Source organism: Protopterus annectens, chromosome 2.part1, assembly GCF_019279795.1.
Source record: "Protopterus annectens isolate FY-2018-M chromosome 2.part1, PAN1.0, whole genome shotgun sequence".
NCBI classification, from domain to species: Eukaryota; Metazoa; Chordata; order Ceratodontiformes; family Protopteridae; genus Protopterus; species Protopterus annectens.
The window spans coordinates 1336618004-1336641707 of record NC_056729.1 but is presented as its reverse complement, the minus strand read 5'-3'; positions in this window follow the sequence as shown (position 1 = coordinate 1336641707).

Below are 23704 nucleotides of genomic sequence, written 5' to 3'. Positions count from 1 at the left end.
AGATACATACACACTTACCAAGTCAGCTTTGCTTATGTTTGGCTAGCTCTCAAAATCAGGATGCTAAACAGCTAATCTTTAAACTCGCCAAGGACATACTCTAGTGTCAAGGTAAGGGAAAATTATTTCATAATAAAAGATAAATCAAGCAAGCTTTGTATCTTTTATTGCTGTCTAAGCTATGGGAAAAGAGGGATGGTATAGAACACTTTTGGCTGCTGTTTGAAGCAGCCATCTCCTCAGCCATGGATATGTTCACAGGTTCATAGGTGTGTACTAGGCTAATGGCCCTGAAGCCATTACAAGCCTAGCCCAAAAAAATGTGCCCAGGTACTGTGCCACCTGATGTTAGTTCACAGTGCCCCTATCCAGTAGGGCAACTGGAAGGATCCCTGGAGTGAACTTTCTGTTACCCATCCACTCGTCAAGATTTCTCTTGAAGAGGGCCAGCGAGGTGCTCTGCTTGACATGAATGGTAAGCTTATTCCAGGGTATGGGCAGTCTTTGAGAGATGAAACTGTCCCTCAAGCATGTTCTGTTAATTGTGGTAATGGGGTTGTGATCTCTGCAGCATGTGGCGCGGGGGTATTGGGATTTCTTTAGATGTGGCATTTCAAGTAGGGCTGAGTCAGACATGGCTTTGTAAGTCAAGCAGAGATCACCTCTACGTAGGTGACATGAGACTGAGAACAGCTGATGTTTTCTGAGTCTGTCCATGTAGGACATGTGTTTAAGGCCTAGGATCCTTTTTATGAGATACTTTTGTGGCCTCTTTAGCTGTTACCAGGTACATGCCAAATAGCATTATATTCGATGATTGGTCTAATGAGGGATGAGTAGAGAGGGATAATGACCACTTTCTTCCTGGATGTGATACCTTTGGTTATAAGATGTGCCACATAAAAGGACTTTCTGACCAAAGTGACAATGTGGTGGTTGAAAGTGAGGTGGCTGTCAACCTGGGTGCCGACATCTCTTATGTCCCTTCAGTGTTCAATGGGCTCCCATCAACGTGGTAATTCGTGGGAACTTTTTCCAAAGGGGATGATAACGCATTTTTTGGCGTTAAGCTTCAGGCCATGGTTCCAACACCAGTCAATGGTCTGAGAGAGGCCTTTTTGTAGGATGTCTGCATCACTTGGGGAGTTGATAATGACTCCTAGCTTGCAGTCATCAACAAACTTGGTCAGACAGAGTCCTTCTGTGTTGCTTGGACTTCTGAGAAGTAGATGTCAAACAGGAGAGGATCCAGGACCGAGCCCTGTGGGACTCCACTCGTGACTGGTCGACACTCTGACTTGGAATCCACAACTTTTACTCTGTGGGCCCTCTCTGTGAGCCAATTTGCAACCTACCTAGTGATGTAAGGATTGATGCCTAGTTTGGTGACTTTATCAATGATACCTGAGTGGGGAATGGTATCAAAGGCCTTGGCTAGGTCGAGGTAGGCTGTATGGAGTGCCTTACCCTCATCCACAGCCTTGGTGACTGCCTCGAAGAAGCCAACCAGGGTCAGCAGGCAGGATCTTGCCTTGACAAAGCCAAACTTTGTGGTGTCAAGAGTTTGGAGATTGCCTATTTCTTTGTTAAGCAGGTCCATGATTATGTGCTCCATAGCTTTGTATACCAGACTCTTCAGGCTAATGGGGCAATAGTTCCCAGGGTCTGTAGTTGCTCCTCCTTTATGGAGTGGGATGACTGTAGCAGTGCACCATTCGTTAGGGACATAGCCTGAGGTAAGGCTGTGATTGAACAGGGCACACAGATGTGGTGCCAGTTCATTTTGTAGCTCATGTAGGATGCAGCCAGGGATATTATCAGGTCCCATGGATGCTGTAGTCTTGGCTTTGGACAATGCAGCTTTTACCACTGCCATAGAAATGGTGGGTATCAGGCTTTTTTCTGGTATTGTGATAGGGGCCTGGGGAGGAGTGAGGGGTAAAGTTGGCACGGAATCTGTCGGCCAGTATGTTGGCTATATTTGTTGGCTCATTATAGGAGGTGCCATCATGCAATAACTCAGAGCAAATCTGGGTATTGCCTTTGAGGTTTCTGATATAGCTATAGAAGGCTTTGTGGTTGTTTTTGGTGCCAGCCACAATTCTGCCTTCATAGCTGGCTTTAGAGGATTTGATAAGGGAACTCAGCTTTTTGTTGAGACTAATAAGGGAGGTTTTCCAGTCTTGTGACTTCATTTCTTTCTGCAACAGCTTCTTCCTTCTGTTGTAGAGTTTATTGATGACTGTGGACCACCGGATTGGCTTCCTTTTTTGGAGGAGAGTGTCTTAGTTCTATTTGGTATGGCAAGGTCCATGCATTTGTGTATATGCTCATACAGTGTATTGGTGTATGATTCGGCAGTCATACAGCTATTTTCCATTGGCATGGGTGCTGAAAAGTTAGCCACCTCTGTTTTTAGGAGCCCAAAGTTGGCTTTAGAGAAGTTCTTCAAGGTGGTCACCTCAGCTGGGGGTGTAGGTGAGATGGAGATTTCCATGGTGATCAGTTTGTGGTCAGATTTAACCAGACAGGAATTGACTATAGGTGTGGAGCAATGGTCGCCCATGTTGGTGATAACCAGGTCAAGGATGTTGCTTCCTCTAGTGGGGGTTAGAAGGAACTGGTCCAGGGCATTGGAACTGATAAATTCCGGAAAGTGTTGGGCCTGTACATTGGTACTTGAATAGTTTTCCCAGCTGATGGAGTGGTAGTTGAAGTCACCCAGTATGAGAGTATTGGGTTGGACCTTGATAGATTCCAGGGTAGTTAGGAAGTTGGAATGAGAGTCTAGGGACATGTTTAGGGTTCTGCACCAGGCTATGACTTGTATTGCTGTCTTACCCAGTGTTAGTTGTACCTGAAAAATGTTGGATGCATTATGCTAGGCTACCAGTCTAGAGGTGTGCGTATCCTTTAAGAATATGGAAACACCACCGCCTTTGGTGCTTCCGGCTGTATTCTGGGGCCAAAGGTATGGAATGAGTTGTAGCCTGGGAGCGCAGGGGTGCTTTCTGCCTCTTTAAACCAGGTCTCCATTACAGCACAGATGTCGACATTCCCCATTTTGAGGAGAGCTTCGAGCGAGTGCATCTTGAGACTTAGACTTCTAACATTGAGCAGCATGACCCTCAGATTGCATTTGTTTGTAGCTGTTATGGTGGAATTTTGGTCTTTGGAACACTGCCTACAAAAGGCACTATAGAGGTGGCAAGAGCCTTAGCCAGTACCCGTAATCTCAGTGGTGACAGATGCAGGCCATCTCTGGCAAAGCATTGAGGTCTGTCGATCATGTTGTCCCAGGCAGACAGATACTGGATCCCCTTAGAATGACACCAGAAACTTAGCCAATTGTTGAAGTCAATCATTTTCTGCTCGTACTGTGGTATCATTATGGATGATGATAGAATACTGCTCAGGGCTAGGGTCATACCTACCTGGGCCACATAATCCAAGAGCTCCATCACATCTCTTTTCATGTTAGTACAGGGATGCACGACTCAGGTCATTCACACCTACATGGACAATGACTGAGTCATATTTGTACTTGTTGTGGAGTGACCTGAGTGTATACATTATGTGGCAGATCCTGACACCTGATAGACAACTGACTGTCACCTTCTCCTTGTCCAACCTAGTGAGTGGGACATCAGTGTGCCTCACAATTGAGTCTCCTATGATTAGTACATTGGGCAAAGTGTTTTGCCTTAAGGACTTGTGAGTCCTTTTGTTTGGCTAGTTTGAGTTTTGCTGACAAAACTGGCACCATTTTTGATGTGTTATTTTTTTATGCAGCATGTCTGATGGCCATTCCTTCTGTTGATATTCCGGGATCGTTTTGAAGGCGCCTGAAACTGTATTAAGGAGCTTTGCATTCAGAATAGCCATCCTTCAAATCCCACCATCAGCATGGTTCTGCATACTAGTAAATATACTGCCATTTGCATATTATAGTAATATAGCTTATGTTGTTGTTCTTCTTTCGGCTTTTCCCGGTTACGGGTCGCCACAGTGGAACTCTGGTTCGCTAATGATTGGCAGTAGATTTTTACAGTGCCGAGGTGCCAGCTCGACGCCCAACCTTCAACGAAGGTACACCCATTCACGCATGTCTTTTGAAGGCCACTTGACGTGGGGAGGACATGCAGACTCCACACAGAAGGCGCTCCAGCTGAGAATTGAACGGGAGAACCTCTTGCTGTGAGGCGACAACGCTACCACTGCACCACCGCGGTTAAAGTAGTGCTGTAAATCTCAGACTGGTTCTAGTATTTTGCATACTGAGAGTTTAACACTGCATAACTATAGTAGAATACTGTGTTGCTTAAAGTATTTTACAGATGTCTTAATAGTCACCTCTGAATCAAGGAATCTAAATTGTCGAGAGCTCAAGTCCTCTTTTTGCAAATCCTGGAATATCAACTGAATGAATGGCCAGCTGACAGACTGCATGAAAAATAACACATTAAAATGGTGCCAGTTTTGTCAGCAAAACTCAAACTAGCCAAAAAAAGGACTCACAACAATCCCATCCCCTCCTTCAACGCACATACTTGTAGATCAGTTTCAGAATATCATTCAGTTCTTCAGCAAGGTAAAAAAAATTTAACAGCAGTATCTTCAATCCCCACCATGCTTTCATTAGAGAAATCTGTTTTATTTTCTGCCAGCAAAAGGCCAGCAGCCAGTCACATAAATAGACTGCACCATGGTGGCTCAGGGGTTAAAGTTCACATTTTTTTTCCCCATTTCTGTCCAGGGGTAGTTGGTGTTTATCATAGACTCACTCTGCAAATTATGTGCATCTAACCAAAGACAATTGAGGTATCCCACAAGGTTCAATACTCAGCCCTCTTCTTTTTAATATCTTCACAAACCAACTTCACTTAGCAACCACTAAAGCCAATATAGTCCAATACGCCGATGACACAACCCTCATATGCTACGCATCGAATATCCAGCTTCTCCAACAAAAAGCCCAAGAGGCCTTCTCTGACATAGAGAACTGGCTTAATAACTCACAACTGATATTAAATCCCAAGAAAACACAACTAATGCTATGCTACCCAACTAAAATCAACAACCTCACCTTCTCCATGCTCTCCTCCAACAAGACCCAAATCACCCCTGTCTCAGAGGCTACACTCCTAAGACTTACCATTGACCAGCAACTCAAATTCAACCAACACATATCAAAAACCATCTCCAAAATCCACCAAAAGTTAGGCTCCCTCTATCGATGTAAAATGTATCTAACCTCCGAATCTCATATTGCAATAGCCACGCTCATCTCCTATCTACTCTACTGTACGGATCCCCAGTTCTAACAAACCTTTACAAAACTTTCCTCCTGGTACAACAAAATCGCTAGATTTGCTACCATTGCCAACTCACAATCTCACCTTTGCCACTCCCTACATTATTTACATTGGCTAGAATTCCCTAATCTACTAAGGTACCATCAACTCAACCTAGCTCACCAAATACTGTGTTATCCTGAGAAAACCCCTGACCTGATAGACGTTCTAAACTTTTACAATTCTAGTTGACAACTACAGTCCAGCAACAAAGCCTTAATTGAAACCATCCCTTGTAAAAACAACTCCAGGGAATCCCTATTTGCCCATGAAGTTGCTAAAATATGGAACAACCTTCCTCCTGACCTCAGGCTACAAAACTGTGCATCCTCTTTCAAGAACCTACTCAAAACATACCTCTACACCAACCATCTATGCAACTGTAATGGTCCTCCCTAAAGCCTCACACACATGTTGTGGTATATTCCCCTCTGTCTCTGTCCCTGGTCAACATGTGTAACGTGCTCTAAAAAAGCCTCTTTATATGTATGTAGATATATATATATATATATATATATATATATATATATATATATATATGTGTGGATGTATATGCATATATATATATATATATATATATATATATGTGTGTGTGTGTGTGTGTGTGTGTGTGTGTGTATATATATATATATATATATATATATATATATATATATATATGTATATGTGAGTATATGTATGTATATATGTATCATATATCTGTACTTAATATATACTCTTTTACATTAGAGAAACACCTTGTAACACTTTACCCATGTTCTCTGTCTATGCTCATTGTATATATTGTACATTTTGCTATTTGTTTGTTCATCCCAAAATAGGGTATGTTCGCATATGGTATATCAGCTGCTGAAACTTCTACTATATCTCACTGTTACCATGTTATATTTTTCACTCTTAATTTCTACTGCATTAATTTTGTAATGGTATTTCTGTAAGTTGTATCCTATTTACTTTATAATTGTATGGAGCTTTTCTCCCCAGGACTCCGCTGAAAATGGACACTTGTTGTCTAGTAGGACTATCCTGGCTAACAAATGTTAAATAAAATAAATAAATAAACTTGGCAATAACATGTCTAGGCTTGTAAGGGCTCCAGGCCCGCTACCCTAGTAACCTCCTATGAACCTATAAACCTATATTGTGGCCAGAAAGGGTCCATGGATCAGCCTACTTATATGGCTAACAGATAGAGAGCTAGAGATAGACAGAGAAAGAGAGAGATATAAATAGATACATAGATAGATAAATAGATAGATAGATAGATAGATAGATATATAGATAGATAGATAGATAGATAGATAGATAGATAGATAGATAGATAGATATTCCTTTCTCTTTTACCTTTCAGTGTATAAATGTACAGCATTCAGTACCTTCCCTCTTAGCTGGTCACTGGCTCAGCAGGTTACAATATCAGTGGATCAACAGGTAGTACGCACACACATCATTAATTGGTGGAAGATGAAGGTCATTGGTTCTGTCCCTATAACAGGATCTTGGATTTATATCCTGTTACGGACAATGCAGAAGAGCATTTGTTTACAGGGGGTGCTGCCCTTCTGATGTGTCATTGTTTGAAAGAGATATTCAACTAAGGTCCCATTTTCTCGAATCGGTGAATATAAGAAAAATCCATGGTACTTACTAGAAAGAAGATCTGGGGAATTTTTCTTGTATCACAGTGAAATGTCCCCAGCATATAGAAATGGAGTCTCTCATGAATATAGCCCACAGGGCTAGTAGGATTAACTCGCCCACAAAGGTACATAAATAGTTCATCCCCCCACCCATCTCAGCTTATAGGTAAGCGCTCCTATATATAGCACCTTACTTGGGGGCTATATACTGTTCTCTGCAGGAACAGCAGAGCTAGCTGCAGTACTCCAGATATGACCTTATTTATTTCTTGTACAAAGGGAAAATGACCACAGTGTTTCTTGAGTCCACTCCCTTATCTATACATCCCAGCTTCCTGATGGCCTTAGAAGCTGATCTTTCAACCTATTCTGCATGACTAGCACTAAGAGTGATACACTAGGCAGTCTGTACTCAAAAACCTGCTTCACAACTAAATAGAGCAGCAGCACTGTAACTCTCATTGGTCGAAAGCCTTACATATACTGGCTGTTCTACCAATGGCTGCCAAGATCACAAAGAATGCATGTTGATGAAATATTAACAGAATCCTGGCGATATGGAACAGTGTTGTCAGCTGATGTACCAGAACACTTCCAGAAAGCCAGAACTTGTCCAAGCATGGCATCTTTTTTTGAGAACATGTAATATGCAGTTCTTCAAAAATATACACACTCCCTTTCTTAACCTCAATCTCTTTCATCTCTCCATTTATATCTAGTCACAGACAGAAACTGAAGACACATAAAAGTATGCTGAGTGCATTGCACATTTTAACAACAATGGCAAGAAACTGAGCCCACATGTATCAAGATAAAGAAAGGAAGTGTTGGAATCCAGTACTCAAGTTATTTCACTCTATCCGGTAAGCTCAGGGCAAATTGGCAAAGGAAAGTCTTACAGAGTCTGGAAGTATCTGGTGTAATTGAGGTACCTCCTTTGGTAACATGATCTTACAGTGATTACCATTATCACTTAACAGCCCTGGGGTCGGGGATTCATGACCCACCTCAGCTAACTATCTCAGTGGAATGAACCACACTGTAAAAGTTGCAGACTCCAAATCTGACTTCAAACCAGTGACAAGTGGAGTACCACAGGGGTCAGTCCTGGGATCTCTCCTGTTTGGTATCTACATTGCTTAAGTACAGGCTAACACAGAAGGCCTCTGGCTAACGAAGTTTGCAGATGACTGCAAACTAGAAGCCATAGTCGAGTCCCCAAATGATGTGGACATCCTACAGAAGGGCCTCACTGAGACAGATGCCTGGTATCAGAGGCATGGCCTCAAGCTCAATGCCAAAAAGTGCATTGTCATCCCGCTTGGTAAAAACTCTGTACCCATGAACTACCACATAAACGGCGGTCTACTTAATGCCGAATGTGTGATAAGATACCTTGGGACCCAGGAGGACAGTAGTCTCTCCTTTGATATTCACATCGCCACAGTAGTTAGGAAATCCTTCTATGTGACACACCTCATCACAAAAGGGTTCTTATCCAGGAAAAAAGAGGTAATTTTTTCCCCTCTACTCGGCACTCATTAGACCTATTATAGAGTACAACACCCCTTTTGGAATGTACCTCACAAGACATCTGCAGCAGCTGGAAAGGCCACAGAAGTACCTCACAAAGAGGGTTACTGGCCTCAAACAGATGCCCTACACTGACCGCCTCAAAAAACTTTTACCTCTGCCATAGAAATGGTGGGTATCAGGCTTTTCTGGTATTGTGATAGGGGCCTGGGGAGGAGTGAGGGGTAAAGTTGGCACGGAATCTGTCGGCCAGTATGTTGGCTATATTTGTTGGCTCATTATAGGAGGTGCCATCATGCAATAACTCAGAGCAAATCTGGGTATTGCCTTTGAGGTTTCTGATATAGCTATAGAAGGCTTTGTGGTTGTTTTTGGTGCCAGCCACAATTCTGCCTTCATAGCTGGCTTTAGAGGATTTGATAAGGGAACTCAGCTTTTTGTTGAGACTAATAAGGGAGGTTTTCCAGTCTTGTGACTTCATTTCTTTCTGCAACAGCTTCTTCCTTCTGTTGTAGAGTTTATTGATGACTGTGGACCACCGGATTGGCTTCCTTTTTTGGAGGAGAGTGTCTTAGTTCTATTTGGTATGGCAAGGTCCATGCATTTGTGTATATGCTCATACAGTGTATTGGTGTATGATTCGGCAGTCATACAGCTATTTTCCATTGGCATGGGTGCTGAAAAGTTAGCCACCTCTGTTTTTAGGAGCCCAAAGTTGGCTTTAGAGAAGTTCTTCAGGGTGGTCACCTCAGCTGGGGGTGTAGGTGAGATGGAGATTTCCATGGTGATCAGTTTGTGGTCAGATTTAACCAGACAGGAATTGACTATAGGTGTGGAGCAATGGTCGCCCATGTTGGTGATAACCAGGTCAAGGATGTTGCTTCCTCTAGTGGGGGTTAGAAGGAACTGGTCCAGGGCATTGGAACTGATAAATTCGGAAAGTGTTGGGCCTGTACATTGGTACTTGAATAGTTTTCCCAGCTGATGGAGTGGTAGTTGAAGTCACCCAGTATGAGAGTATTGGGTTGGACCTTGATAGATTCCAGGGTAGTTAGGAAGTTGGAATGAGAGTCTAGGGACATGTTTAGGGTTCTGCACCAGGCTATGACTTGTATTGCTGTCTTACCCAGTGTTAGTTGTACCTGAAAAATGTTGGATGCATTATGCTAGGCTACCAGTCTAGAGGTGTGCGTATCCTTTAAGAATATGGAAACACCACCGCCTTTGGTGCTTCGGCTGTATTCTGGGGCCAAAGATATGGAATGAGTTGTAGCCTGGGAGCACAGGGGTGCTTTCTGCCTCTTTAAACCAGGTCTCCATTACAGCACAGATGTCGACATTCCCATTTTGAGGAGAGCTTCGAGCGAGTGCATCTTGAGACTTAGACTTCTAACATTGAGCAGCATGACCCTCAGATTGCATTTGTTTGTAGCTGTTATGGTGGAATTTTGGTCTTTGGAACACTGCCTACAAAAGGCACTATAGAGGTGGCAAGAGCCTTAGCCAGTACCCGTAATCTCAGTGGTGACAGATGCAGGCCATCTCTGGCAAAGCATTGAGGTCTGTCGATCATGTTGTCCCAGGCAGACAGATACTGGATCCCCTTAGAATGACACCAGAAACTTAGCCAATTGTTGAATTCAATCATTTTCTGCTCGTACTGTGGTATCATTATGGATGATGGTAGAATACTGCTCAGGGCTAGGGTCATACCTACCTGGGCCACATAATCCAAGAGCTCCATCACATCTCTTTTCATGTTAGTACAGGATGCACGACTCAGGTCATTCACACCTACATGGACAATGACTGAGTCATATTTGTACTTGTTGTGGAGTGACCTGAGTGTATACATTATGTGGCAGATCCTGACACCTGATAGACAACTGACTGTCACCTTCTCCTTGTCCAACCTAGTGAGTGGGACATCAGTGTGCCTCACAATTGAGTCTCCTATGATTAGTACATTGGGCAAAGTGTTTTGCCTTAAGGACTTGTGAGTCCTTTTGTTTGGCTAGTTTGAGTTTTGCTGACAAAACTGGCACCATTTTTGATGTGTTATTTTTTTATGCAGCATGTCTGATGGCCATTCCTTCTGTTGATATTCCGGGATCGTTTTGAAGGAGCCTGAAACTGTATTAAGGAGCTTTGCATTCAGAATAGCCATCCTTCAAATCCCACCATCAGCATGGTTCTGCATACTAGTAAATATACTGCCATTTGCATATTATAGTAATATAGCTTATGTTGTTGTTCTTCTTTCGCTTTTCACGGTTGCAGTCGCCACAGTGGAACTCTGGTTCGCTAATGATTGGCAGTAGATTTTACAGTGCCGAGGTGCCAGCTCGACGCCCAACCTTCAACGAAGGTACACCCATTCACGCATGTCTTTTGAAGGCCACTTGATGGGGAGGACATGCAGACTCCACAGAAGGCGCTCCAGCTGAGAATCGAACGGGAGAACCTCTTGCTGTGAGGCGACAACGCTACCACTGCACCACCGCGGTTAAAGTAGTGCTGTAAATCTCAGACTGGTTCTAGTATTTTGCATACTGAGAGTTTAACACTGCATAACTATAGTAGAATACTGTGTTGCTTAAAGTATTTTACAGATGTCTTAATAGTCACCTCTGAATCAAGGAATCTAAATTGTCGAGAGCTCAAGTCCTCTTTTTGCAAATCCTGGAATATCAACTGAATGAATGGCCAGCTGACAGACCGCATGAAAAATAACACATCAAAATGGTGCCAGTTTTGTCAGCAAAACTCAAACTAGCCAAAAAAAGGACTCACAACAATCCCATCCCCTCTTTCAACGCACATACTTGTAGATCAGTTTCAGAATATCATTCAGTTCTTCAGCAAGGTAAAAAAAATTTAACAGCAGTATCTTCAATCCCCACCATGCTTTCATTAGAGAAATCTGTTTTATTTTCTGCCAGCAAAAGGCCAGCAGCCAGTCACATAAATAGACTGCACCATGGTGGCTCAGGGGTTAAAGTTCACTTTTTTTTTTCCCCATTTCTGTCCAGGGGTAGTTAGTGTTTATCATAGACTCACTCTGCAAATTATGTGCATCTAACCAAAGACAATTGAGGTATCCCACAAGGTTCAATACTCAGCCCTCTTCTTTTTAATATCTTCACAAACCAACTTCACTTAGCAACCACTAAAGCCAATATAGTCCAATACGCCGATGACACAACCCTCATATGCTACGCATCCAATATCCAGCTTCTCCAACAAAAAGCCCAAGAGGCCTTTTCTGACATAGAGAACTGGCTTAATAACTCACAACTGATATTAAATCCCAAGAAAACACAACTAATGCTATGCTACCCAATTAAAACCAACAACCTCACCTTCTCCATGCTCTCCTCCAACAAGACCCAAATCACCCCTGTCTCAGAGGCTACACTCCTAAGACTTACCATTGACCAGCAACTCAAATTCAACCAACACATATCAAAAACCATCTCCAAAATCCACCAAAAGTTAGGCTCCCTCTATCGATGTAAAATGTATCTAACCTCCGAATCTCATATTGCAATAGCCACGCTCATCTCCTATCTACTCTACTGTACGGATCCCCAGTTCTAACAAACCTTTACAAAACTTTCCTCCTGGTACAACAAAATCGCTAGATTTGCTACCATTGCCAACTCACAATCTCACCTTTGCCACTCCCTACATTATTTACATTGGCTAGAATTCCCTAATCTACTAAGGTACCATCAACTCAACCTAGCTCACCAAATACTGTGTTATCCTGAGAAAACCCCTGACCTGATAGACGTTCTAAACTTTTACAATTCTAGTTGACAACTACAGTCCAGCAACAAAGCCTTAATTGAAACCATCCCTTGTAAAAACAAATCCAGGGAATCCCTATTTGCCCATGAAGTTGCTAAAATATGGAACAACCTTCCTCCTGACCTCAGGCTACAAAACTGTGCATCCTCTTTCAAGAACCTACTCAAAACATACCTCTACACCAACCATCTATGCAACTGTAATGGTCCTCCCTAAAGCCTCACACACATGTTGTGGTATATTCCCCTCTGTCTCTGTCCCTGGTCAACATGTGTAACGTGCTCTAAAAAAGCCTCTTTATATGTATGTAGATATATATATATATATATATATATGTGTGGATGTATATGCATATATATATATATATATATATATGTGTGTGTGTGTGTGTGTGTGTGTGTGTGTGTGTGTATATATATATATATATATATATATATATATATATATATATGTATATGTGAGTATATGTATGTATATATGTATCATATATCTGTACTTAATATATACTCTTTTACATTAGAGAAACACCTTGTAACACTCTACCCATGTTCTCTGTCTATGCTCATTGTATATATTGTACATTTTGCTATTTGTTTGTTCATCCCAAAATAGGGTATGTTCGCATATGGTATATCAGCTGCTGAAACTTCTACTATATCTCACTGTTACCATGTTATATTTTTCACTCTTAATTTCTACTGCATTAATTTTGTAATGGTATTTCTGTAAGTTGTATCCTATTTACTTTATAATTGTATGGAGCTTTTCTCCCCAGGACTCCGCTGAAAATGGACACTTGTTGTCTAGTAGGACTACCCTGGCTAACAAATGTTAAATAAAATAAATAAATAAACTTGGCAATAACATGTCTAGGCTTGTAAGGGCTCCAGGCCCGCTACCCTAGTAACCTCCTATGAACCTATAAACCTATATTGTGGCCAGAAAGGGTCCATGGATCAGCCTACTTATATGGCTAACAGATAGAGAGCTAGAGATAGAGAGACAGAGAAAGAGAGAGAGATATAAATAGATACATAGATAGATAAATAGATAGATAGATAGATAGATAGATAGATAGATAGATAGATAGATAGATAGATACATAGATAGATATTCCTTTCTCTTTTACCTTTCAGTGTATAAATGTACAGCATTTAGTACCTTCCCTCTTAGCTGGTCACTGGCTCAGCAGGTTACAATATCAGTGGATCAACAGGTAGTACGCACACACATCATTAATTGGTGGAAGATGAAGGTCATTGGTTCTGTCCCTATAACAGGTTCTTGGATTTATATTCTGTTACGGACAATGCAGAAGAGCATTTGTTTACAGGGGGTGCTGCCCTTCTGATGTGTCATTGTTTGAAAGAGATATTCAACTAAGGTCCCATTTTCTCGAATCGGTGAATATAAGAAAAATCCATGGTACTTACTAGAAAGAAGATCTGGGGAATTTTTCTTGTATCACAGTGAAATATCCCCAGCATATAGAAATGGAGTCTCTCATGAATATAGCCCACAGGGCTAGTAGGATTAACTCGCCCACAACAGTACATAAATAGTTCATCCCTCCGCCCATCTCACCTTATAGGTAAGCGCTCCTATATATAGCACCTTACTTGGGGGCTATATACTGTTCTCTGCAGGAACAGCAGAGCTAGCTGCAGTACTCCAGATATGACCTTATTTATTTCTTGTACAAAGGGAAAATGACCACAGTGTTTCTTGAGTCCACTCCCTTATCTATACATCCCAGCTTCCTGATGGCCTTAGAAGCTGATCTTTCAAACTATTCTGCATGACTAGCACTAAGAGTGATACACTAGGCAGTCTGTACTCAAAAACCTGCTTCACAACTAAATAGAGCAGCAGCACTGTAACTCTCATTGGTCGAAAGCCTTACATATACTGGCTGTTCTACCAATGGCTGCCAAGATCACAAAGAATGCATGTTGATGAAATATTAACAGAATCCTAGCGATATGGAACAGTGTTGTCAGCTGATGTACCAGAACACTTCCAGAAAGCCAGAACTTGTCCAAGCATGGCATCTTTTTTTGAGAACATGTAATATGCAGTTCTTCAAAAATATACACACTCCTTTCTTAACCTCAATCTCTTTCATCTCTCCATTTATATCTAGTCACAGACAGAAACTGAAGACACATAAAAGTATGCTGAGTGCATTGCACATTTTAACAACAATGGCAAGAAACTGAGCCCACATGTATCAAGATAAAGAAAGGAAGTGTTGGAATCCAGTACTCAAGTTATTTCACTCTATCCGGTAAGCTCAGGGCAAATTGGCAAAGGAAAGTCTTACAGAGTCTGGAAGTATCTGGTGTAATTGAGGTACCTCCTTTGGTAACATGATCTTACAGTGATTACCATTATCACTTAACAGCCCTGGGGTCGGGGATTCATGACCCACCTCAGCTAACTATCTCAGTGGAATGAACCACACTGTAAAAGTTGCAGACTCCAAATCTGACTTCAAACCAGTGACAAGTGGAGTACCACAGGGGTCAGTCCTGGGATCTCTCCTGTTTGGTATCTACATTGCTGAAGTACAGGCTAACACAGAAGGCCTCTGGCTAACAAAGTTTGCAGATGACTGCAAACTAGAAGCCATAGTCGAGTCCCCAAATGATGTGGACATCCTACAGAAGGGCCTCACTGAGACAGATGCCTGGTATCAGAGGCATGGCCTCAAGCTCAATGCCAAAAAGTGCATTGTCATCCCGCTTGGTAAAAACTCTGTACCCATGAACTACCACATAAACGGCGGTCTACTTAATGCTGAATGTGTGATAAGATACCTTGGGACCCAGGAGGACAGTAGTCTCTCCTTTGATAATCACATCGCCACAGTAGTTAGGAAATCCTTCTATGTGACACACCTCATCACAAAAGGGTTCTCATCCAGGAAAAAAGAGGTAATTTTTTCCCCTCTACTCGGCACTCATTAGACCTATTATAGAGTACAACACCCCTTTTGGAATGTACCTCACAAGACATCTGCAGCAGCTGGAAAGGCCACAGAAGTACCTCACAAAGAGGGTTACTGGCCTCAAACAGATGCCCTACACTGACCTACTCAAAAAACTTCAGCTTTATTCTGTAGCATATCGCCTACTCCGAGGAGATCCCTGCCTAACATATAAAGTTATGTTAAACCCAGAGCTGTTGGGACATGCTACACCTAAAGAAATCCCAATCCCTCCAAGCTACATGCTCTAGGGACCAAAACCTTGTTACCACAATAAACAGGACATGCTGGAGGGATAGATTCCTGTCCCAGAGACTTCCTATACTCTGGAACAAGCTACCCATCTATGTCAAGCAAGGTTCCTCATTAGCACTCTTCAAGAAAAATCTTGATGAGTGGATGGGAAATAGGAAATACACCCTGGGGATCACTTCTATGGCTCTGCTTGACAGGGATACAAGAAATTAATTTTCTTGGGTGGCATAAGCCAGGGAACCTTGTTGGCTAGGCTGACTTAGGTCCTTGGGCCGATAGCCTAGTACCTACCTATGAATCTATGAACCTATGGAGTTTGTATGCTTTCCATCTATCTGTATAGATTTCCTTCAGGTACTCTGGTTTCCTCCCAAATGACACATTGGTTGATTGACCACTTTGAAACACATTCATGTATGTAGCTTTTGACTTGTGGCCTGGGGCACAAAATGTTCAAAAGTACAGGGTTAGCTAATGCTTAAATAGAACGTATACACTGAACAAATATATCAGAGATACAAGAAAGGGTGTAGCTTTCCTTGCAGTACAATAGACACAGGCACTCATTGCATTGTTTGCTTATTTGCATTTGTTACCTGGCAAATTCTGAGGTAACAGAACCTACTTTTATACAGGGTATAAACAACATGTCATATGCAGATTTCCTCAAAGCCTTATCCCTAAACTCTGTTTTCTACAGACTGTTGAGGGGTATGCTATGCCTTGATCATTGGATCCTGCTCTGATGGACCTTCTGCTTTCCACAAAATAATTAGCATCAGAATTTCTCAATCTAGGGACTTAAACCTTGCTTGACACATAAATAGAGTATATTAGAAGGGACATGTATGTGTCTCAGAGAGTACCCCTTCTGTGGAATATGCTTCCTATCCATGTGAAGCAGAGCTATTCCTTAACCTAGTTCAAACATAACTTGGACCAGTGGATGGGGAATTAAAAATTCACCCCTGGCCTGGTACCTGTATCCCTAGTGGACAGAGACAGCCAGGAAATGCTTGACCACCCAAGCTCTAGCCTACATATAACCCTTAAAATGATCTTAAGATTCCTAAACTTGTCAGATACATTTGGGATACATGGTTAGGTTTAAAAAGGCCACAGTGGTCATTAGCTTAGCATGCTTCTATGAATGCCAGTAAGTTGTAAGCTTGACAATCAAATATAAGCACATATAGAACAACATTATTCAAAAGTTGTAAATTAAAAATGGATCTTAGTACAGTTATACAAAAAAAAAAAACAGTTAGGTGAGGATCCATATGTCATAACAAGTTAAACAAAATGAGAGGTCACATAAAAACAATCCACCTTTTCTCCCCTGCATACCCTTCCTTGTATATTTTGCATGTTATTACAACATTAGAAAAATGGAATTCCACTTTCTAAATAGTACAATCAGGTGTTATGTACATGTTCACCATGCTAGTTTTCAAACATCAATGCCATTAGAAAAAAGATAACCCATTAATGAACCTTACAGTATTGTTAATTTAATGAGTTGGGTCCACTGCACTTAATGAAAGAGAAATTAGCTGATGGGCAATTCACCAAGTCCTTCGCATCAATAGTTTCTGTTAACAAAAGTTGACTCAGCTTGTTGGAAGACTCAAACCCTTCATGTGAAGAAGGCCACCTGAATTCCCTAACGAACTTGCTAGAGGCACTGGGAACTAACATCGGGCAGTATAATGCCAGGGCACTTATATGGGCTAGGCTTGTAAAGGCTCTAGGGCCATTAGCTTAGTACACAGCTATGAAACTATGAACCTATGAAGTGCAACCAAGTCTGTGATCAATGCACCCTGCAGTAAGTTCTATCTCTTTCTGGGAGTGCCTATGGTGACTCAAGGACTTGGCAAGGAAAATACTGATCATTCTCAACCATTTTTCATAGGTTAATTTGTACTTACTAGGCATAAGATTAAGGAGACCATTGAGGAGTCTAAAACCATTTCCAAAGAGCACTGTCTCGCATATCCCTCAACTGTCTAGCAATTTTCTTATACCAGTCAAGCAGCTTGGATATTTTGGACAGTGAATTCTTTGCATTTGTGAAAAGGAGAGTCCCAAGAGTCAATCTTATCCTTTTACTTGTATAATTCTAAGAGTGTCTAAGCAAAGGGCTTTGTGTGTGTGTATGTGTCTGTCTGTGTGACACAATTGTCCCTTCACAGGGGTGACCCAGGAACACTGTTTGGTTAAGTAACTAGAAACGCATAGCAAAGGAAAGTTGAAGCAGTTAAATCATGAACTACAAGTATGTTAACAGAAAGCCAGCTGGGCGAAAGAACAGCAACCAAAACACAGTAACTTTTAGTTATGTACTCACCATAACTTCAGATGTTTGGGATCCATCTCGCCTACATTCTGACTGGTGGGTTCGACCCGATCCTCGGCTCCGACTCGGCACGCTTATGCCAAAGAGCGAAGTCTCTTATTGGCTGAGCTTACTATATCCCAGGATGCACCACTACCAGTCCCCCAGATCTAGTTTGTCCGCATACATGCACACATGCACGCCCTGCTTATATAACATCGTCAGATGAAACAAGATAAACAGTAGAACTCAAAACCGTTCAATCTCTTCTGATCTCCAAGGCAGGGGAAGGAGGGTGGGTATTAGGAATGAGATGGATCCCAAACATCTGAAGTTATGGTGAGTACATAACTAAAAGATGTTATGTGATCCTATCTCGCCTACATTCTGACTGGTGGGACAGCGTCCCTAGCACCTGAATCCTGGGTGGCTCACTGGAAAACACTCCTGAGTACCGTGGAACCAAATGATGCTCGTCCTTTAGATGCCACATCCAATTTGTAGTGGGAAATGAAAGTGTGCGGATTGGACCAAGTAGCCGCAGCACAAATCTCCGATATAGCGAGCTTGGAATGAAAAGCTATAGAAGTAGCCATAGCTCTGGTAGAATGAGCTTTGATAGATATTGTAAGTTGCTTATTCAAAGAAGAATAAGCCTGAGTTATGCAATCTCTGATCCATTTGGAGATAGTAGCTTTTGTGATGGTTTGACCCAATTTATTATCTGAGAAGGACACAAACAACTGGTCTGACTTACGAAGTTGCTGAGTCCTGTCTAAATAGAAGCGTAATTGCCTGTGAACATCCAATTTATGGAGAGTGTATTCTGCTTCATTGGAGAATTTTGGGAAGAAAACTGGTAGCTCTAGAGATTGTTGGAGACAGAAACTAGAACAGACCTTTGGGACAAAGGATGGATTAGGCCTAAGTGATACTCTATCCTTGTGGAAAATCAAGTACGGTGGTTTAATAGACAGGGCTTGAAGCTCTGAAACTCTTCTTGCAGAAGTAATTGCAACTAAGAAGGCAGTTTTCCAAGACAGATATTTTAACTCACATGTAGCAGCCGGTTCGAAGGGGAAGATGTTAATGCGAAGCACCAAATCAAGATCCCATGGAGGCAGGATGAAAAACTGGGGTCTTAACAGGCCCGCACCTTTAATGAAAGTTTTGCATAGTCTGCTGCTCATCAATGGAGGATCCATGGATTCGTGGAATTTAGAGATAGCCGCTAGTTGGACTTTAATAGTAGAGACAGAAGATCCTTGATTAAACAGGGATGTTAAGAATTTCAAAACCTCTGGGATAGGAGCAGTGATAGGGTCTAAGCCCTTGAGTTGAGCCCAGATAGCAAACCTCTTCCACTTACTGAGGTACAATTTGTTAGTGGTGGGTTTGTGGGTCAAGATAAAATGTGAACAACTTCCGGTCTAGTGTGTGACTTCTGACTAAAGTCGGAAGTGGAGGAGCCAAGCTGTCAATTTCAAAGATCGAAGGGACTGATGCTGATGTCCCGACTGATGAATTAGCAGGTCCGGAATTAGGTCTAAAGTCCACGGATCGTCCACCGCATGCTTCTTCAGGTAAGGAAACCATACCTGACGAGGCCAGTATGGGGCAATCAGTATCATTGGACCCCAATTGAGAAGCTTTTGAATGACTTTGGAGAGAAGTGGAATCGGAGGAAAGGCGTAAGTAGCCCTGTTGGCCAAGGTTGTGCTAGAGCATCCATAGCTGGTACTCCCTGATGTGGGATCAAGGAGAAGAACCTTTGGCACTTGGTGTTTAGTGGAGTTGCAAATAGGTCGCAGCACGGCCCCCATCTCCTGAAAACCTGAGCTGCTACTGTTTGGTTTAGAGACCACTCGTGAGGAGAGAGAATTGTCCTGCTCAATTTGTCTGCCAATATATTTGATTTTCCGAATGTGGGTCGCTACCAAGAAGCGGTTGGTAGCTACAGCCCATTCCCACACTCTCATGGCCTCTCTGCAAAGGGGTAAGATCTGGTCCCTCCTTGTTTGTTCAGATACCAGACCACCGACATGTTGTCTGTGTGGATGGCGATGATGCCCTGAGGAAGAAACTTGTGTAAGGCCTGTAGGATAGAAGTACAGCCCTCATCTCCAACACATTGATGTGGAGAAGAGAAGCCAGGAGCCCTGAACTAGCCTGCCCAGACAATGCCCCCACCCTATCTGGGAGGCATCTGTCGTCAGGGTAACCACTGGAGAGGGAATAACAAAGGGCTTCCTTGATTCAGACTGGATGTCTGAAGCCACCAGCGAAGGTCCCGCTTGCATGTTTCCGTAATCATGATGTGATGATTGAGGGAAGATCCTGAAAGGACCATTGAGTTGACAATAGCCACTGAAGAATCCTCATGTGCAATCTTGCCAGAGGAACTAAAAGAACCGTGGCAGACATTGAGCCTAAAACTTGTAGAACCATCCTGGCTGGGGCTTTGGATCTCGAGATCAGAGCTTGAACTTGGCCCTGTAAAGTTTGGATCCTTTCGGCAGGAAGAAAGACGCATCAATCTTGAGTCTATCTCTGCTCCTATGAACCTTATGCTGAGAGGGCAGCAAGACAGACTTTGACCAATTGAATGTAATCCCAGGGTAGCACCCAGGAGATGGTGGCTTTGAGGTTGTCCATTAGTAGATGCCTGGTGGTGGCAGTCAGGAGCCAGTCGTCCAGATAGGGAAACACTTGGAATCCAAGACTTCTCAGGTGAGCCGTCACTACTGCCAAACACTTGGTGAACACCCTGGGAGCTGTGGTGAGACCAAAGGGCAGAGCACAAAATTGGTAATGACTGACTCCCAGGCTGAAGCGCAGATACCTCCTGGACGCCTGATGTATCGGTATGTGATAATAGGCGTCCTTGAGGTCTATGGAGCACATCCAAACATCCTTCTCCAACAATGGGAGAATGGATTGTAACGTGACCATTCGAATTTGGATTTCGTGACGGATTGGTTCAGTCTGCTGAGATCCAATATTGGTCTCAGGTCCCCTGTCTTTTGGCACTAAAAGAACCTGGAGTAATTTCCTGATCCGATCTGGTCTGTGGGGACCGGTTGGATGACTCCTTTCTAGCAGCTTTAAAGCTTCTGCGGCTGCCATTTCCCTTTGACTGGGTGGTGGGTCCGGGATTTTTTGGACGGTGGGGAGTATGTGAATGGGATGGTGTAACCTCCGGCATGATCCGGCACCCATCTGTCCTGAGTGATTGACTCCCAGGCTTTTAGGTGCTTGGCAAATGACACCCGACTGGCTCGAGCAGCACAGCCGGGCAATCCCTCATGATGTGTGGGAGGCTGAAGAGCCACGAAAGGACTCGGTCTCCAGAATTGCGGGCCCACTGCCTCTGGGACGGCGTCTCCCTGAAAATTTCCCGTCCTCTGCCTCTGGAAGGGAATCTTCCTGCTGTTGGGGAAAAACTTACGAGATTTGCGGAACCACATTTTCCTCCTTTAGCCTTGGGGTAAGGCCGAAGGGAGTGGAATAACGGGCACCTACGGCAGATAAAGTTTTTCCCTCTTGCTCACAGCGGGTAAGGGTGTCTTTAACCTTGGGTCCAAACAAGGAGGACCCATCAAAGGGAGCGTCGGCGAAGGAGGACTTGAAGGCCTCCAAGAACTGACAGCGGAGCCAGGCTTGTCTCCGTGAGCCACGCCTGTGCCTGCCGCTCTACCCGCCGCTGCATAGGAAATGAGCCTCATGGACGAGTTAGAAATTGACGTAAGGATAGCCAACTGAGAGCTAACCGACTGGGCTAGCTGCTCAGGTAGGTTACCGAGAGGAATCTGACAACTCCTTGACCAGATCCCTCTGAAGCCTGGTAAAATGTGCCAAATAATTCAGAGACCTTAAAGTAAAGGCCGCTGAAGTCAGGGTGCGCTTGCACCTGTCCATACCCTAGACTCCTTATTAGGAGGATGGACGGACGTTGAAGCCTCTGCCACGTCCTGTTGTGTAGCAGATGCCACCACCATGGCATCTACAGCCACGCCTTTAGTGAGGAACTCCTTCTCGGGGAGCAGACAAAAATTTATTTGGACCAGAACGGAGTGGTTCCCCGGTATCTGGATGTTCCCACCGGACAAACTAAATCCAGAAGCTCGTCAAGGGCGGAGACACCCAGGAGGCGGAGGCTGAGCCCCAAAGGCCTTGAGGAGCACTGACTCATCAGCAGAGGGGTTTGGATATCCAGCCGCCTCGTTGTTTGAGGATCTCTAAGATGTCTGCAAATGAGACATCATCCGAGGACGACTTGGGACCCCTCTGCATCATCAAGATCAGTGTCCGATGTAATAGACTCGGGGAGTCCACGGCTTCCTCTTGCACGATCTCTTCCTTGGGGGTTCCTCCGAAGACAACTCAAGAACCCTCAGGAGGGGAACCCCAATGGGGTAACCTCAGGCCCAGGGGCTCCGCTGACTACGGACAGGGGAACTGCCAAAGACCCAGTCTCCACGCCCAGGGAAGGTGCGGTAAAGCCGGAGAGATGGCCGAAGAGGACTTGGCCAGCACTCCTCATGGCTCTGAAAGCCGGACCCCAGAATCCTGGGAGTGTCCGTCCCCGAGCCATGACAGCCGACGGAAGTCCCGCAAGCACCGAGGGAGGCTCGGAACAAAGCATAGGTCCCAAACATCACCCCGGGTCCAGCCGAAGAAGTCCGTACCAAACTCGGACCCAAGGTCTGGTTGGAGTAAGGGTCGGAGCCGACCCTGAGATCTCCACTGGCTCCAACAGCACCTGCTCCGACGGAGCCAAGCAGTCGGAGGAGGAATGGCAATGGGTGGGCCAGGGTCATCGGCTCAAGCCAACTGGGTCGGAACCGAAACAAATTTTGGAAGACTGGGGACTGGAACAGTCTTTGGAGCACCCTGTCTATATCAGAATCTGACATCCTCGAAGACCGAGGAAACTGAACGGGTTCGAGACGGCCTCCAACGGCCCCAAAGGACTAGGGGACCGGCTCCGAGGTGACTCGATGACTATCGGCGCCAAGGAATACACACCATATTCCATCGGTGCCGAGGTGGACTTCGCCGAGGAGGAAGTGTCTGAGCGGGCGACCTTGTCGGCTCGAAACCAGTGGAGCCGACGGTGACCCGCCTCGATGCCCCAGCCATCGGCCCGGCCAGAGGAGTCGAGACTGGTGGCATCGAGGCAGACCGTTCGACCTCGCTCAAGTCCTTGGAGCCAAGGAGAGGCCTGCCTATGTCTTTTGGTCGGATCCGACGGACTGGTCGGAACCGGCCTTTCTTTTAGCCGGAGAAGGAGAGGATGCCAAGGCTTCTTCAAAAGAAGGTTTAATTAAACCCTTAAGAATCAATTTATTTTTCCTCTCCTGGAGGACCCTTGAGGAAAAAGCGTGACATACGCTGCATGACTCCTGTAAGTGTTTTGCACCCAAACAATACACACAGAGAGTGATCGTCTGTGATGGACATTTTGAAACTACATTTTGTGCATTTTTTAAAGCCCGAAGGCCTAGGATTCTGAGACATTATGGTAAGACAATTTCAGTAATCTTTGACAGGAAAAAATACAATTACTGACTTTCTGATTGACACCACCTAAATATAGGCTTACAGTTATCGCTTAAAAGCGCAAATGACAAGGAACTTTGAAACCCTAAGGTTTTAGGAGGGTTGACTGACCGGGAAGGCCCTAGATGAAGGGGGCCTAAACCAAACTCAACCCAATCACACAACAAGTCTTTAACAAACCCAAACACACACAAAGAGAAGAATAGCCGTTAAAACAGCT